The 17,993-nt window shown below is 44.6% G+C and overlaps 1 protein-coding gene across 2 annotated transcripts in view; it reads right to left on the reverse strand.

Moving 5' to 3' along the window:
- The window catches only part of SPTB (spectrin beta, erythrocytic), a 118,749-nt gene extending 103,099 nt beyond the window's left edge, over nucleotides 1-15,650 (reverse strand). For both annotated transcript variants that reach the window (XM_046007939.1, XM_046007936.1), the window contains exon 1: nucleotides 15,451-15,650. The gene's annotated coding sequence lies outside the window, so the exon portion shown is untranslated. The remainder of the gene's footprint in view (nucleotides 1-15,450) is intronic.
- Nucleotides 15,651-17,993: the final 2,343 nt, after the last annotated feature.

Below are 17,993 nucleotides of genomic sequence, written 5' to 3' on the forward strand. Positions count from 1 at the left end.
CAGCCCCATGAGGCATGTGCCTCACTCTACCTTGCACTAACTTAGTCTTGTGTGTCTGTCCTCACTGCGGAACCGACAGCCTCTCAAGAGCAGATAGCTGTGTTGTAGTCAGTCTCCTCTGTACTTGCCACACAGCCTAGCACATAACAGACAACAGTGCCTCCCAGAGAGCAGCCATCTCTTGTCCTCCCTCCCCACACCACTGTTTCTGCTCCACCACTACTTGGCCCTTGTGTCACCGCTCTGTATGAAGTGGACACTTAGCCAAGTCTAAACCAACAACATTTGGAAGCTGTGAGAAACCCTGAGCTTCAAACCCACCATAACCATTCTTCCTCGTGTCCTAGATTTCAGATAGTGAGAAAAAGACTTCGGGGTCAAGCGGCTTCAAATCTGAAGTCTGGCACTTACTTGACCATGTGACCTTAAGCAAAGGCAGCTTAACTAGCCTCAAACTCCTCACTGGTAAAATGGAATCACATCTAACCCAGTGGACTGCTGGGAGAATGAAATGAGTTAGGGCCTTTGAAGTCCCCAACATGGCAACCGGTATACGGCAGGTGGGGCCCGTAAGTAGCAGCAAGAACCAGAAGCGGGCTCTCAGACTCTACAAACCACGTGACCTTGTCAGAAGTATTCCCCTTCTTGGATATTCACATAAAACCGAGATTCTTACGTCAACATCACGAACTCAGGATTCAAACTTCATGGTGCTGCTTATACATCTTAAAGTCATCATGGAAAAATAACAGCGTAAGATACTGCACAGCTGTTAAAAATGAAAAAGATCAATCTCTATGTCTTGATGTAGAAAGACGCCCTAAGTGTTTCATTATTAAGTGAAAAGGGCAAGTTGCAGTACAATAGGAAATATAAGCTACTGTAACACACACACACACGCACATATGCGTGTGTGGGTATGTTACACATACACATGTACATCCACACGCATATACATACACCTACAAACTTACGTACCTATATCTATGTGTGTATGTTTGTATGTGCCTAGAGACTTTCTAGAAAGATATATGAGGAACTGTTAACAGTGGTACCTCCAGTAATGGGTCTAGGAAAGTCATTTACACACTTCTGTACTGTTTGAGTAATTTTTACCATGAGTATGGGTTCATGTTAAAATTATTTAAGCCAGTTTTTAAAATCTGCTGGAGGGGACACCTGGGTTAAGTGGCTGCCTTCAGCTCAGGCCATGATCCCAGGGTCCTGGGATCTAGCCCCGCATCAGTCTCCCTGCTCAGTCGGGAGCCTGCTTCTCTCTCTACCTCTGCCTGCCACTCTGCCTGCTAGAGTTGTCTCTCTCTCTTTGACAAAAAATAAATAAATAAAATCTTTAAAATAAAATCTGCTGGAGAAGAAGGAGGAGGAGGAGGGGATAGGCAGGGAGGGAGGAAGGACTGGGCCACGGACCGAGAGACCTGGGCTCTCGTTATAGTCCCATGTTAACTAATTTCACAACCTCAGGCAAATCATCTCCCCTCTGCAGATCTCCCTTACTGGTACAACAGGAGTGTTTAATCAGGCACTCTTTGGAGACGATCTCGAGGTTATTAGATGATGTGTGCAAGGTCTTCTCAGTACACTTTATCTATAGAACATCTCTCTCTGAGATGTTTTGATGCTTTAAGCATCAGGTTTTAACAAAGGAAAATACATACACTATTTTGCTTTGACCTCCTTCACATTCCAATGAGAAAGCATTCCCACCATTTTATAGGCAGAGAAACCAAATATAGACTATAATGAGCATTTGCCGACCAAAGCCACTGCTCACTAGACTCTGCTGTTTGCAAAGAATTATGATGCCAGGAGTTTTATAGTTCCCAGTTCATTCGTGCCTCTTCTGCAGAGCCGAGTGCGCACAAGGCTTATGCAAAACAAGCAGAAGGCACTCTGCTGGTGGAAACAGGGTGAGATGTAAAGTGACTTCCTCTGGGTCAGAGCATAAACAAAGCTCACTCCCAGCACACTTAGGAAGTAAGTATTGAACCCCTGGGATGGACTCCACACCCCTCCCCCATCTGGACCGCCAGCTTCACCTTGAAGATGCATTTCACTGCAGTCATTTTCTGAGCGTTTTCTGGGTCAGAAGCAGAGAGAGAAGTTAAACCGAGGCTGCTGATGGAGTTGCTACATTGAGGGCACGGTACTGAGTTACCTGCTCTACCACGCACCCACCCAGCTCATCTAGCAACCCGCTTAGCGAGTATTTTTCCAGTCTCCTGGGCAAAGTGACTTCACACAGCTTTGAATGCAAACAACCTCATTTGTCCTCACAAGTATGGGTCTCTGTTTTGCAGAGTGCATGGACTTCCTCCTCCCGAGCAGCTCATTTTGGTTCTGCCATAGACTCTCACTCTCCATGACTGTAAACACCTTCCATTCTTCTGATGTCTGGGCAACAAGATTTCTCAACGGCTGCAGAGGGCACATACAGAATGCACATAGCACCTTGCAGAGACAGGCGGAGCCTGACCCACCAACCCTACAGGCAGTAGCCTAGATTTTGAATGTGCAAAACCAAGACCCGAGTATTGAGAAAATAGTACAAAGTAAACCATCCCCCAAAATGAAAAGGATGGTTCATTCAAAAAGTGTAAAGCAGGGCTACTAACCAGTAGTTGGCCTGCTGGTAATTTTTGCTATGGCACATAGTAAGCCATGATATGGGATAACGATCACCAGCATTTGTGCCATCCTAGAGCTTCTAGAAGAGGCTACTAGTTGACTCCACTCTCACTGTCACCTCTGGGTCGAGTTTGCTGACTGTTGTTTGCTTGCTACTGGCGTCACCGCGCCCCTTAGAACTCACTAGGGCCTTCACTTGTCTTGGCTGTGTCCCTTCCTTTGTCTCTCTACCTTCAGGTCCTCCGCACAAGGCCTAATTTGTCCTTTGCCCTTCGTTATCCTAGATAAATCTTCCTAAGACCTTTTGAGGGCCTTCCATTCATCACTTCATCTCAGACCCACCTAAAATTTTACTAAAGCCTAGCAGCTGCACTCACTGCCCTTGGAAATGAAAACCCATCTCCTACCAATTGCTGGGCATAGAACACAGTAGAAGAGAGCAGTTGGATTGTAGTGGGAGTGTGTCCATGACAGAGAGTTTTGTTAAAAGAAACAAAAATGCTCTCAAAGGCCTGAGCAAGCAGTATTCTGGTGAGTCTGGCAATTGGGCGAAACTCACTTTTTGTCCGGGTAAGACAAAAATGAGGGCAGAACAAACAACTAATAGTGCTGTAATATTTTACAAGGTAGTTTCTACTCTGATTTACCTTAATGATAACAAACAAACAAAAGTTACATGCACCTAGAAAAAAAAAACAACTCTATATGGGAACTTTTAGTCTTTTTTCTGAAATGTTTTTCTTAACTCTTCACCATTATAAAACAAAACTTGTGTATATCAGTCTAAACCACCCACTCAAAGAGCCTTTCATAACTGCATTCTGAGGGTCAGCCTCAAACATTCACTGAAAAATGAGGTGGGAGTGACTGTATTCTGGAAGAATAAATTTTTCTAGCAATAGACATATTCTGATGATGTAAGTTAAAAATCAGCTGTTACTTTTGTGTCCGATAAGTGGAAAGTAATTGGAGAATACAGAGGTGGGAAGACAGCCTCCACCCAGGTCTAAAACATTCCTCTTCACTCCTTACCCCTATGCCATCACTACTGAGTGTCTTCCGTTAACCCTTCTCCATAACCTACTATATAGATCACCATTTCGGGGATTGTTCTCAGCCCTGAACATTCCTGAAACTTGTCCTGTCACTCAATTCAATCCACGTTTCTTGAGCACTGCACATGAACCAGAGGCTATTAGGCACCAGTATTCACACAGACACCAGACAAATGTTCCTTCTTCAAGGAACCCATAATCTAGAGGAGAGTCAGACCCATACATGACCAGTCTAGCCAGGTATGATGTGAAAAGGGACAGCTTAAGGGCTTGCAGGAGAGAGTGGGTTTCTTCTTGCAGTAGGGAACAAGGGGAAGCATCAGAGGGGTTTTATTTGAGATACATGTGTGAGAATTCACAGCTACGGAAAGGGAGAAAGACACTGCAGGCCTAGAACACAGAGAAGCAAAGTCATGGAGGTGAAAACACACCCTGAGCTGACACAGTCACAAGCATCTGATGTAAAGTAAATACAAAGGGAATGAAGCCAGGAGGGATGTTGGAACAGACTGCCTGCCTGTTTAAACTTTATTTTGGGGCCATGGGGAACCACTGAGGGTTTTAAAGGAGTGGAATGACTCACATTCATGTTTTTAAAAGTAATTGTGAGACCAGGGTGAGATCAGGGTGTAAGATGGGATAGAAAGAGACTAAAGGCCAATTATTCAAACATGCGATAGTGAAAATTGAAAGAAACTAGTCTGAAATTTTTGGAGGAAAAATGAACATGCAGCCAACTAGATGCAGAAGTGCGAAAAGAAGAAAACACAAAATAGTTCCTGGGGTTCGTACCTGGGATGATGGCAACAAAAGGAACCCAGCTATGAAAACAGGTATAGGAGCAGGTTTGAGGGTGAAGGAGGGAGCAGAGAGATCCTATTGTTACATAAGAAGTTTGAGACATCTTGTGACAATCAAATGAAGACAGCTAGCCAACTGCTACAAAGTAGATCCGGAGCTGAAGGGGGAGACTGGGGCTAGAGATGAGGATTCAGTCTCACTGGCAACCCCAACAATGAAAAGCTGGTAGAGAAGAAGGAACCAAAAAGAAAGGAAAGAGAAGGCAAGCCAGTCTGAAGTGTACGCAAGCTGGGAGGAGGAAAAGGAGAGCCTTAATCCCAGGAGCCAAGGGAGGGCTTACTTTCTAAGCAAGAGTGGTTAACAAGTCAAATATTGCAGAGAACGTGGGACCTGGGTCTGGAAGGAGTCTACCTCATTTGACAGTATCAGACCTCTTTATAGCAATTTTAGCACAGCTATGGAGAGCTGCCTTATGACAGTCAGTATATTGTACAGTACTAATTAGCATCTTCATCCTCAGATGTCAAAGAACTATGTCTGAAATAGGATTCAGATATTAATTATTAAAAGCTAATAAGGGGATTGAAGCCTATTAGGTTAAATCATTGCAAATATAAAGCAACATATAGAGGAAAACAACTAATCACCTCTTTAACTTTAGACCATTAAAGATGCAAGATAAAAGAAAAAAAAGAAACTCCTGGAATTAAGACCCATAGAATATTGACCTCCTCCCAAATATGGTGGGTACAGCAATTCTAAGCAAGCACTCTAGAATAAATACATCAGGATTCAAGTCCAGTTTTGATCTTCTCAGTGTATAATTCTGGGTAAATAAACTTCTTTAAGCCTGATATATTTCATCTGTTAAATTAGGATAACAACAGGGGCTCCTGGGTGGCTCAGTGGGTTAAGCCTCTGCTTTCGGCTCAGGTCATGATCCCAGGATCCTGGGATCAAGCTCGGGTCGGGCTCCTTGCTCAGTGGGAAACCTGCTTCTCTCTCTCCCACTCTCCCTGCTTGTACTTCCTCCCTCACTGTCTTTCTCTCTCTCTCCCAGTCAAATAAATAAATAAAATTTTTAATTAAAAAAAATTAGGATAACAACAGAAATGACAAATACATATAAAAGCTCTCAGCATATCTATTAGAGACTTATAAATTTTGACTTATTATTATAACTCATTATAATATTTATTTCCATGATATATCTCAATTATATATAATTTCAAACGTTATATATTTTTGTAATCAATAGCTTTAATTTTTTAAATCATTAGTTATTTTTGAGCTTCTCCCTTCTGTGTACCAAACATGATTCTAGGTGCTGGGAATTTAAAAAAAAAAAAAAAAAAAGGAACCAAGCTCTCCATCACAAGAAGCATAGTCTAGTGATGTAGAAGGCAAGATGACAATTTCAAAACAAGGTGATCCATCCTATAAGAGAGGAACGAGAAAGGTGCTGCAAAAACCATGCAGGAGGAAGCCCCTTGTCTTACTCCAGGGCCTGGGGAGAGGAGCTGTCAGGCAAGGATATGAAGAGGAGACAACACTTGGGCATTACAAGGAACTCTGCAAATAGTTCTATCTATTATTAAGGATAATAATAAATATGAAGGTGCCATTATACACACACAAAGATCCCTGAAAAAAAACGTTAGAGAAAGAGGAAGCTCTTTGCCCAAGGGCAAACAGCAAGAGAAAAGGAGCTGGAAGCAACCCAGACTGTCATCCAGCTCAAGGAGATATTTTGGTTGAAATACATCATCTCATAATATTTACAACCTTCCCCACCTGAGTTTGGGTTACACATTTTACAAAGCAAATTAAACATCTCCTGCCTGTCCTCTAAAAGTCTACGGTTTTAAAAACAGGCAAAGTAACATACGGACAAATGCAAGAACTTTGATGACAAACTATCCTCCAAAGACAGTGTTCTCGAATAAACAATTCTCAAGTTCAGTTGGGTTCCAAAGGTGAGGATGCTAATAAATTTTGCCCTTCCCTTTGGGGACCAGGGAGAGATATTAAAATGGTGCGGTTTGGTTCCTCAAAAACTAAAAATAGAATTACCATATGATCCAGCAATAAACTGTGGAGTCTACAGTTCTGAGTATACACCCAGAAAAACTGAAAGCAAGGTATCAAAGAGATAGGTGTATATCCATGTTCATAGCACCATTGTTCGTAATAGCTAAGGGACAAAGTGACTTGAGTGCCTATAGGTGGATGAATGGATGAACCAAATGCAAACGATACATACAATGGAATATTATTCAGCCTTAAAGAGGAAATTCTGACATATCCTGCAACATGGATGAATCCTGAAAACATTATGCTGGCTGAAGTAAGCCAGACACAAAAGGACAAATACTATATGAGTCCATTTATATGAGATACGTAGAGTAGTCAAATTCACAGAGGAAGAAAATGACATGGGGGTCGCCAGGTGCCGGGGCGGTGAAGGGAGTTAGTGTTCAATGGGGACAGAGTTAGAGCTTTAGAAGATGACAAAAGTTCTACAGATGGATGGTGATGGTGGCTACACAGCACTGTACATGTACTTGGTCTGCTGAACTGAATACTTACAGATAGTTAAAGGGGTAAATTTCATTATACATTTTTTAAAAAACACACCGTTGCCATGTCCATTAAATAACTATACTTTGTCATTTAGAAGCAAATGAAAACACCTTGGTTCTGACACTGAGATGCAACGCCATCTGAAGAGGGGACAAGAGTATGAGACCAGGCCCCTTAGAAAGTCCTACAACCAAGGGAGCAGAGTCCATTTACCATTCCTTGGGAATGGACACCTATGTAACCCACTAAGAAGGTAACTTTGTTGGCAGCCATCATCTGAGAATTTTTAATTAATATAATCCCTGTGCACCAGCACCACCCTGTTAGGGGACGACTGTCAAAGCACACATAATAATAAATGAAGTCTATGATTATGTAACTGGCCCTTTAACAAATCTGTAGAAAGGAGAGATCACTAGGGGCTGGAATGTTCCAGGAAGACTGATGGAAACCTCTCCAAATCTGGGAGAAATGTTCAGGACTGAATGAGTACAGGTAGACAAACCTGGCTCAAACAAAAGGCTTGTGATGGGAATTGGTAAGAGATAACAATAGAAAAAGAGATTGGAGCTATATTACAATGGCTCTTAAAAGTCAACTTTGTAAGTTTGGATTTCTACCTCTATCCAGAGGGGAACCACTGGAGCTTTTTGAGAAGAAGTAGTACAGGACAAACACCGAGTACAAGGTGGCTTGGAAGAGGGAGACCCCTAATTGATAGAAAGCTGGACTCCAGGCCTGAGTGCTACTAAGTCATGAAAAGCGAAACCAAACATGTGCTTTTAGTAGGTTAAACTAGGACTTTAAAATATGGCCATATGCTTATATATGCAATGAATTTTTCTCGAAAGATGTAAAGGAAACTGTTGACATTGGTAACATCCTAGGAGTAGAACTGGAGGTAGGGGAAGGCGGAATCTTAGTTTTCATCATATACCCTTGTACGATGTGGATACACTTTTTAATCATGTGCACAAATTCATTTTATAATCAAAGAAGTTTTTTTTAAAAATACAGCAACCAGAGGCACCTGGTGGCTCAGAGGGTTAAGCCTCTGCTTTTGGCTCAGGTCATGGTCTCAGGGTCTTGGGATCAAGCCCTGCATTGGGCTCTCTGCTCAGCAGGGAGCCTGTTTCCCCCTCTCTCTCTCTGTCTGCCTCTCTGCCTACCTATGATCTCTCTCTATCAAATAAATAAATAAAATCTTAAAGAAATATATATATATAAATTTTTAAAAATACAGCAACCAGAAAGTATTAAAAGATGTTTAGACTGTAAAGAACACATTCAAAACATTTCTATTTATAAAGTAAAATACATTTCAATCCTGTTTGTATTATGTCTTGATCTCTATCATATAGTAGAGATGTTATGAGAATGCCCTAAAAGTAACAGTATAAAGTATTCAGAACTAACTGCACATCTAAGTCTCTACTGCAAAACAAACAGATGTCCTGAGTCACCCACCATAAAACAGCCTCTTTCAGGTGTACTTCAATGAAAAGTCTGCCTGAATCTATTCAAAATCAACTCCTTGGTAACAACAAAAATTAAAAAAAGAATAGCCCACAGTACATTTGACAAGATATATCCTGTCTCGGTAAATGGCTTTTTCATTCTTAAAGTTGCTCAGGCCAAAACCAACTGAGTCATCCTCAACTTAATTCCTTTTCTCTCATCCTCTATCCCCAAATCCCATGAACTCTACGTTCAACTCTATCCAGACGCCTGCTGCGTTTCCCACCCCACCACCATCATATGGGGCCATCATCTCTAACCTGGACCGCTACAGCAGCTTTCATTCTACTTTGTTTCCCTACACTTTTCATTTTACGCTTGTTCCCTATAGTCGGTCTTCCACAGGACAGCTGGAAAGATCTTCCTAATACACAAATCTGAACAAATCGCTCCTCTGACCACAGCTTCTGGTGGCTTCCTATTGCATGGCTAAAACCCAAAGACTTGCATGGCTGCAAAGCCTGCATGATCCAGACCCCATTTCCTCTCCAGTGTCACAGCCTGCACTCACCCTCTGTCCCTCCTCTCTGGTCAGGCTGGCTTCCTGCCCACTCCTTGGACATAGCAGTGACCCCACATCAGGGGCCTCACCCTCAGTCTGAATCTCTTCTCCCAAATACACCCATTCCCCTCCCTCACTTGGTTTGGCTCTCTGCTCAACTAAAACCTCATCAGAGAGGCCTTTCCCCACCACGCTGCCTCAAATAGTAGAATTGCCTCTTTCTCTCTTCACACTGCTTTTTCTTTACCGCAAATCATAACATATAGTCTTCTGTTTGTTATTATTTATTCCTGTCTCACCCAAGTAGTATGCATGCTCCATGACATCAAAGTTTTTTGTTTTTGTTTTTGTTTTTTGCCATTTTCACTCCTCTAGCCCCTGGACCTAGGGACATCTGGTAAATAAATGAAAGCTCAATAAATATTTGTTGAAGATTGAAGTACAAATCAAAACACCTAAATACTGGACAAAAAGAGGTTTTCAAAGTCCAAAATGAGGCATAAGCATAATAATGCCCAGTAAATTTGTGGTAAAGGAGTGAAAAAGCCAACACATCAGTCAGCAGGTACGTAAACCTATCCTTTATCTACAGTATGCTGGGAATCCAATGCACACTTGACATTAATTCCTACTTTGGGACATCATCTGTGTACATGCTGGGAGGCTACTCTTGAGATTTTAAATAGTAAATACCGTAACAAGTTTCTCCTCCATCTGGCCAATGAACTGAGACTGAAAGTTCTGAAGAAAGAAAGCAATCACTGTCTCAACCAGAAGGCCCAGAATATTCAATTGCTCCATTGAGGAGACGATCTGGACAAAGCCCCAGCCCTGGAACTAGGAAATTGGGTTGAAGTCAGGTTCTGCCATAAACTACGAGAGGGAGCTTTGGGCAAAGCACTGTTTGTTTCTAATCCCATTTTGTCTATTGCAGAGCTTCTTCACGTGGTCCCTGTAAAAGAAGATGATGCATACACACAGGCATCCTGAAGGCTGAGTGGTCAATCCATCATCTGTGTGATCGTCGTCCTGTGCTGCTAATCTCTAGTTCACCTTCCCTTGCCTGCCACTGGTGAGCTCTGTCTGAACAATGATCTGATCTGGTCCCTCGCCTGCTCAAAAACCTTTTCAGATTTTCAGCTTGAACCTTCAATGGTTTTCATTGTCGTATTTTGGCGCATTCCTGGGCCTTGCTCTACATTCTAGCCACACAGAACTGCTCCGCCATTCCCCAATTCCACCAACCTTTATTGCACATCTGTGGAGATGTGCCTCAGCCCCCACCCCCACGCATTCTCCCTAGTTCTGTTAGAGAAACCCTAGGCGCTCCCCAACCTCCTGTTGGTGTTCTCTCAGGTGCCCTGTTGAATCACTGCTTATTTGCAAGAATCTTTCCCCACCAGACCAGGGTGTCTCCATCTGATCCCTTTTCATGTCCTTAGCATAGAATGGTGTAATGCACACAGTAGGTGCCCAATGCTTGCTCTCTCTCAATATTTCTCAAATGGCTCTCTCAGGCCTTTCCAGCCCCTTCTCTGACTTACGGCTTGGAGGCAATATTACAAAGGGGCTTCTTTAACTTTTCTACTCCTGAGGAAATACACTAGGAGATGCCACTGACTGACCACTCCTCGGGGCTTCCAGAATCAGGCAGGAACTAAGTAGAGCGACAGAATGAAGCTAGGGACCTCTCTCCAGGCTTCATAAGTTATACCTTTAAGGTGTGCTTCGTTTTATTGGAAGTGCTATGAATTCTCAAATGAGGCACACCCTAATACAAATGGAAATGATTTTCAACTTATTCATTTTCAGGATTATTTAAGATTCTGTTCCTCTTCACGATGGTAGAAACTCTTGAATTGACTATAATTCAAAGCAATTATTGTTCTTTAGCTGCCAAGGTGCCCTGTTATTCTTTTCATAACTATCCTGGATGATCTGAGCCCAGTTCAATGAAAAGCCTATTTTTTCCTAGCTCTGTACCTTTTCATTTGCTAAATTTACAGCATTCACATGAAAGGAAGAAAGGAAGCCCCACTTTTGCCCCATTGGGAACATGATATATGGGTTTTAATTGCCCTTGTAATTATACCCTTGTCCAGCTCTGCGCAGGTATGGCATAGAAATTAAACATTATAGCAAAGCCTGAGAAGGCCTCGTTGAGGTAGGAAGACGACGGCTTTGCAAGATTTCCTGCCACCAGGAGAAGGAAAGAGAAAAATGAAAGGTGGTCTGGGAATGTTATAAGCTAGCCAGCAATCTCCACTGAGGAAGCATTTTCTGTCTATGACCGCCTCTAAAACTGTGTGAGCTGTAAAGCTGGGGATCCCCTGGTGGTTTGATATTCAGCTAAAGCTGGCTGAAAATGGCAGAACGTGGATTGCTTGGCTCTGAATTAAGAAATAAGCACAGCAACAAAGGGAAACATGCTATGACATTTTCTAAATATTTACCAAGGGGAGTTGACAATTCAGTGACTACAGCCAGATCTGACAGTGAATTCTGACTGCCTCATACGCCTTCCCACATCATCATCTCTATCTCCAAAACCAGGTGACCTTCACCTCTTGGGGTTGGCAGAAAAAAGCAGCATCCTTGTGAAAACCCAGCAGATGCTACATGGTGATTCGGGTCCACAGACCTCTGCATTTATTCCTCCTCCCCAGATTTCTTATCTGAAATACAGTAAGCAAAGACCTGTCTATAAAGACAACTGGGTCAATACAAACTACTTTTAAGATAAAATACTTCTTTGCCCAGCAATTTCTGACTAGTAATATCCATACAGTTTCAGAACCCAGTATCTATGAACGGTCCCTGCCAGTCCTCATCATAAAATCAAATGTCTCATCTGCCCACATGACAGTTATTTTCATTCCTAATCCTCCCAGGTCAATTGATAAACGTCAATCAGCAAGTCTGAGGTTTTGAAAAAACATTATGGATAATGAAGAAATGTATTTTATGTCACTTTATGACCACCTCCTGCTGGTCATGTTTCCTACACTTTCAAGTCTTATACAGAGAGTATAATTTTGCATTTGCTTTTAAAATCTGAAATAACACACTTCAAGAGCAATATGGTAATTGGGTTTAGATTAAAACAGGTATCTGACAGTCCCAATAATTCCCCAAGTCCTTTCTTTCCCCACAGCCCCAGAAATGTTACATAATTATTTTAAGTCAAGATAGTAATATACATACCTATTGGATAAAAATGTATACATCTGTGTGCCTAACAAGCAATGGGAAAGTTATAGAACAGTTTACAGTTTAATGCTCACTGATGTCTTCTCACCTGCCTGTCTCCAAAACCTGCTTGTTTTTTTTTTAAGATTGTACTAAGATTAAAATACATCCTCTCGCAATCTCCCTCAAAGGAAAGAAAACTTCATTGGTTTGGTTAGGCACAACTTCAGGAAGTAAACCCAAAATTGGTCTTGAGAGAAAGACAGGCAATGACATGGGCAAGAATGATAAGAAACATGGAAGGCACGTGCCATGTCTGTACAGAGATGACCAGGTAAACTGCAGTTAGGTCTCCCCTTTAGGCAAGCAGCCCCACAAACAGAAGCTGGACTCTGTGACCTCCAAGGTCCCTTCCCACTCCAATAGCATTTGCCTCGTTAATTTTTTATAGTCATCCTCTGTCCTATCACACTGTCCCCATGCATCATCAAGCCCTCCTGGCCACTTCCATGACTGAAAGGAAAATCTGTTTTAAAAAAAAATCCATGCTTTGACTACTGCCAAAATTACAGTTCTGTCCTTGAAACAATGACCTGAACGTAATGGGCCAGGCTAAACACCTCTGAGCAAAGAAGTGGTCAATACCATCTTCAGGCAATATTTTTTTAAAGCTTCTCTGATGCAGAATTATAACCCAAGGTTTTGGGAGTGAAAGACTGTGAAGCTAACAGACCATCCTATAACCAAACCTCTCAAACTTGTACTCTTCTATTCCCTGCTCCATGACTAACCTTAAAAAGTGGGTAGGCACTTAATGGCTGAGTTTGAATCCAGGCCCCACCTCTCATCAGATGTATGATGGGAGGCAAATTATTTAATTTCCTTGAGTCTGTTTCCAGACTTGTAAAATGCTGGTTATGAACTACCTTGCAGGGTTACTGTGACAATAGGATTAAGAAAAGCCTCCAAAACAAAAAAGCACTGCTGAGCATTCATTTGTTCATTCTCTCATTCATTCAACAAAGATTAACTGAGTGTCCACAACCAGCCAGGCACCAGTACATTAAAGATGGGGGGAAAATGAAAGCTATTATTACTTTTATTTACCCAAACAGTCTGTTTCCAGAATTGTGGCAGAACTGTCAGATTTTGACTTCAGCTCAAAACTTTCATTTCAAATAGTCATTTGTAGTTTGTCAGATATGATCCCACATGGGAGCGCACCTACTGCCTTACCTTTACACACCCCAAAGGTAATCACTTAGTAGGTGTTTGGCCAGAGGGCACCTTCAGAACCCTTCGAAGAAGCAACAACCAGAGGAAAAGGTGGTATCCCAGCTCTCAGATGGACAAGCCACTCAGGAAAACTCGATATGCCTGTGCTACAAGACACGTCCTGGATGCCTGGGAGTTTTTGGGTGCTTTCAATTCCACGAGCGGACTCTGAGTCTTCTGAGAATTTAGGATTAACAGCTCTGGCTCATCCCCAATCTTTGTGACTGGGCCACTAATGAAGCTAAGAGCAACAGCTAAAGGGTCTAAAAGCCATGTTTTCATAATGTATGGCTTATGGTTTTCAGCTGTGCTTTACTCTACAGTTTGATAAAGTTCAGTATAAATGATCCCCCTGTGAGGAGTCAGTTGGTTTCAAGGCTGTAGGCTCTTCTTCAATGTGAGCCCAGCATTCCTTTTCTTAACCAGCCCAAAGCCTCCAGCAAGTACAAACCTAGCTGTACTGGGTGCTGGGCACTGTGTACACTTAAATAATTTGCACTTACAATAAAAAAAAAAAAAAAGCTTTCAAAGACTTTTTGGAACCCAGGGCTCCTAGCAGAAGAGTAAAAGTCTGACCCTGGCATAAGAAATAACCTGCCCTGGATCATAGGGTGGTCAAAGAGGGAATTCTAGAATAAAATTCAGAGCCATCTGTGAAGCTAAGGATAGGTTAGTGGACAGCAGAGAGATGCCTAAAAATTTTGATATGCAGACTCCTCTCATTCAGGAACCACCTGAGTCATTTTCCCTAGAAACTTAAGGATAGAACAAGACTACCTGAAGGCTGTGAATTTTGCATTGCTACCTCCTACGTGGAGGTGACAGCCTAGGTTCTTCACAGGAGTCATGGGTACAAAAATACTGTCACTATCTCGCCCCCCCATGCATCTAAAATTTTTTTTCTAAAAAGTGGGTATTCATTACCCTTCAGCCAGTTTAGCGCATTATCATCAACTTCTGGCCCCTCTAATTGCTCACTGAAAACAGTGGTTTGGATATTAATAGGCTATAAATCAAGGCCCCACCTGGGGCTCGTTGTCACGGAAACAGTACTCAAGCCCACAGCGACTTCCCCATCCTGGGGAAGTCTGGGCGACTTGGTGGGAGTTGGGGATGGTTTTAAAGCTGTTGTTTCTTCCACTTTCTGCTATTTCTCAAGGCCAAGTTGTTGGAGAAAGAGGAATTGGTGAGGCAGGTAAGAGTAAAATGGACCGTAGCAGCTTGGAGAACTCTTTGGAAGAGGAGGGCAGGAGGTCCTTGGAGTATGCCTCGGGCATTCTGTTCTTTCCTCCTTGGGTCTGCACCTAGCCACACTCTCCGCGTCGTTCACAGCGTCCGGGGATCAGGCCCCTTCGCTGACCTGTCCTGTCCTCCCTGCCTGGGCGCTAGGCTGCTGGGGGAGCGCGCGGACAAGTTCCCCAGAAGAAAATTTGAGCGGCCCCGGGGTGAGAAGCCCGGCGGCAGGAGGCAGAGAGGGCAGCGCGACGGTCCGACACACTGGAGGCAGAATCCCCTTTGCCCCACGCCGGGGTCTTGGAGGAGGTGGCCCGGGACTTGAACGCGCACCGCCCTCCCACCCCCGCCCTCCCGGAGCCCCGGGGCTACGCTCCAAGATCCGGCTCTCTAAAGCAAAGCGCCCGAATCCCCAAGTGCCTCCGAAGCCCACGCGGATTCCCGCGCCCCAGGGTGTTCGCTGCCGCAGCCGCCAGGGCCTCCCGGGCCCCACGCCCCGCACCCAGGGCTGATCCCCCACCCGACCCCCTGGGCCACCCACGTCACGCGCCCCCTGGGCCCAGAGCCTCTTCCGCGCTGGCGCCGCGCGCCCCAGCCTCGCGCACCCGCACCCAGCCCCCGCCGGCCGCTGGGCCCTCCGGGACTCACCTGCGCTGGGGCTGTAGCGGCGGCCACCCCGAGCCCGGGGGCGGCGGCGGCGCAGGGGGAAGAGGGCAGCACGGGACTCCTAGCACAGCGGCCGCCGGGCGCCTGGTGCTGCCGAGCCGCGGACCCGCCCAGAGATATAAATAACATTATCTGAGGAGGGACATTCCTGCCGGGGGACATCGCTGCTGCCGGGACCAGATAGTCCCGCTGCGGGGGCGGGGAGGCGGGGCCGCAGCCTCCCGCAGCGCCAGGCCCAGCCCCCGCCTTCCCCACCCACTCCCGCACCTGCCAATCAGCCTCCGCGCCGGGGGGCACCTGCCAGGCCTCCGCCCGGGCTCGGGCTGCCGGCCTCCGCCTCCTGGCTGGCCGCCTGGGCCCCGGACGCCAGAAGCTCCAGTCTCCCGCAGCGCCCCCATCATCGTTCACCTCCCCTAACCGCGCGCTACCGCGAGCTCCCTGCGGCGGGAAAAGGGTTTCACTCCGCAGCCCGGGCCTAATTCGTGCGCCCTGAGCAGCGAGCCTGGACACGAAAACAAGCCCCCGCCCCGCGTCCCCACTGTGTACTCTCCGGTTTTTAAGATTTATTAAAACACACGCTTAGATTGTAGGGTGGGCGAGGCGGGCGCCGGGGCCGTGCGCCCCAGCTGCGGCGGGTTTCGGAAGACGAGATTGTATCCAGGGACTGGCGTGTAAGAAAGCACGCTCAGGGGCGGACTTCACTTGGCAGGCGGTGTGAACAGACGCTGGGAGGCCCCCGCCCCCAGCCCACAGTCTCAGTGCCTCTTTTTCTGTCTGCAAACCTGGTGCGGTCGGGGCAGACCCGGCACTGCTGACCGGGCGCAGCCCACAGTCCCACAGCGCTAGCATATTGCAAGGACTGTAATCAACAGGCAAACTGCCACACCAGCCCACTGGCACCTCCTGTCCTGTCCCGCTTTTCAGGAGAGCAGGGGCTTCCCCTCTGCAAGACCGGATGGGGTGGAATGCAGTAGGCCAGAGAAAACACTAGAACCAGTGGTGCCAAAGACGAAAGACACGGCATGTCCGAGTCACCCGAGAGAGATTAACGAAGAAAATGGGCAGTTTGCATTTTCTTGACTTTCTTTTAAGACACAAGGTTATTGTTCAATAACACTTAGTGGTACGCTTCACGGTAGCTTTCATTTCCTTTCTCCATTGGTCGTTCCTGGGACCGTGTCTCATCCAGGTACCAGTCCAGGCTATCTCAGGTATTATGGATGGCAGTGGAGATTAAAAGCTCAAAGAGATAGAAAAGAGTTGCAACTTTGACTAATACTGCCTGGTATTCTTAACAACGGAACAGTCTTAGCCCTGAGTTATTTGCTTCGGAGTGTAATTATGCTGTTTTCCAGGATTCACCAGGAAAAGGGTGTTTAATTGCCAGATGTGCATGCTTCGTTTATATATTGAACAGATGCAAAGATATTTCACTTCCTGCTGCAGCCACACTTCTGGAGAGTAGGCATTTAGACACTGATATGTGCTAAGTGGGGCAAACTCCACAGATATGACAAAGCCACAGAACTCTCCACCCCAGCCCCCTAATGTCTGGACCCTTATTAACATCAGTTTCTCAGGAGACACTAGTAATATAGGAAAGATGATAGCAGAATATTCGTGGTCATCCATTAGATTAGCAATGATGTCCCCCGTCTGATAACATTTAAGGATCTATTTGTTTATTACTGAGTTAGACACAGAAAGATCTCTTTCATTTAAAAAAATTATTTAAGAACCAAATTCTGGCAAGGGAAACTCAAGAAAAACAGGCCAGCTTCAAAAGCAGAGAGTGTGATATCTCAAGTAGAAATCCTTGATCTGTTTTTGAAAGGAAAAAGTGGTGAGAAATTATTTATGTTTTTTAAAAGCCTTGTGTGAATAAACTTACTAAATAAATTCATGATTCCTGAGGATTGCAGCTCTGCAGCTACATAATTGTATACTACATGAAACAGATAATTCCTTAGCTATAAGTCTGTGGCACTGAACTGAAAAGTTGAAGACATATTTTTTAAAATGTTATTTATTTATTTGATAGAGATCACAAGTAGGCAGAAAGGCAGGTATGCGGCGGGGTGGGGGGGAGCAGGCTCCCTGCTGAGCAGAGAGCCCAATGTGGGACTCCACCCCGGAACCCTGAATCATGACCCAAGCCAAAGGCAGAGACTTAACCCACTGAGCCATCCAGGCGCCCCACATATTTTTTTGTAGCCTTGGGATTTATAATTTTCAACAACAAGAAAAATTAATATGATAAAAGTACCAAATCAGTGGGCAGATTACCCTAGGATTTTCAAACCAGCTCAGCTGCTTTAGTTATCTCCACTTTAGCTGAAAGCTAAATAATTCAATACAACCTCATTTGCTACAGAGCCTGTTATCCTGACAGCATCCTCAAATGCTTTACAGCTAATAGAGTTACAGTGAAATGATAAATCAGAACTGAGGGAGATGGGAAATTTCAAAGTACAGAGGGAAACGGCATTGTCAAAGAAGGAGGAGGAAAAAATAGAAAACTCCAG

This window comes from Meles meles, chromosome 6 (genome assembly GCF_922984935.1).
Source record: "Meles meles chromosome 6, mMelMel3.1 paternal haplotype, whole genome shotgun sequence".
Taxonomy (NCBI): Eukaryota; Metazoa; Chordata; class Mammalia; order Carnivora; family Mustelidae; genus Meles; species Meles meles.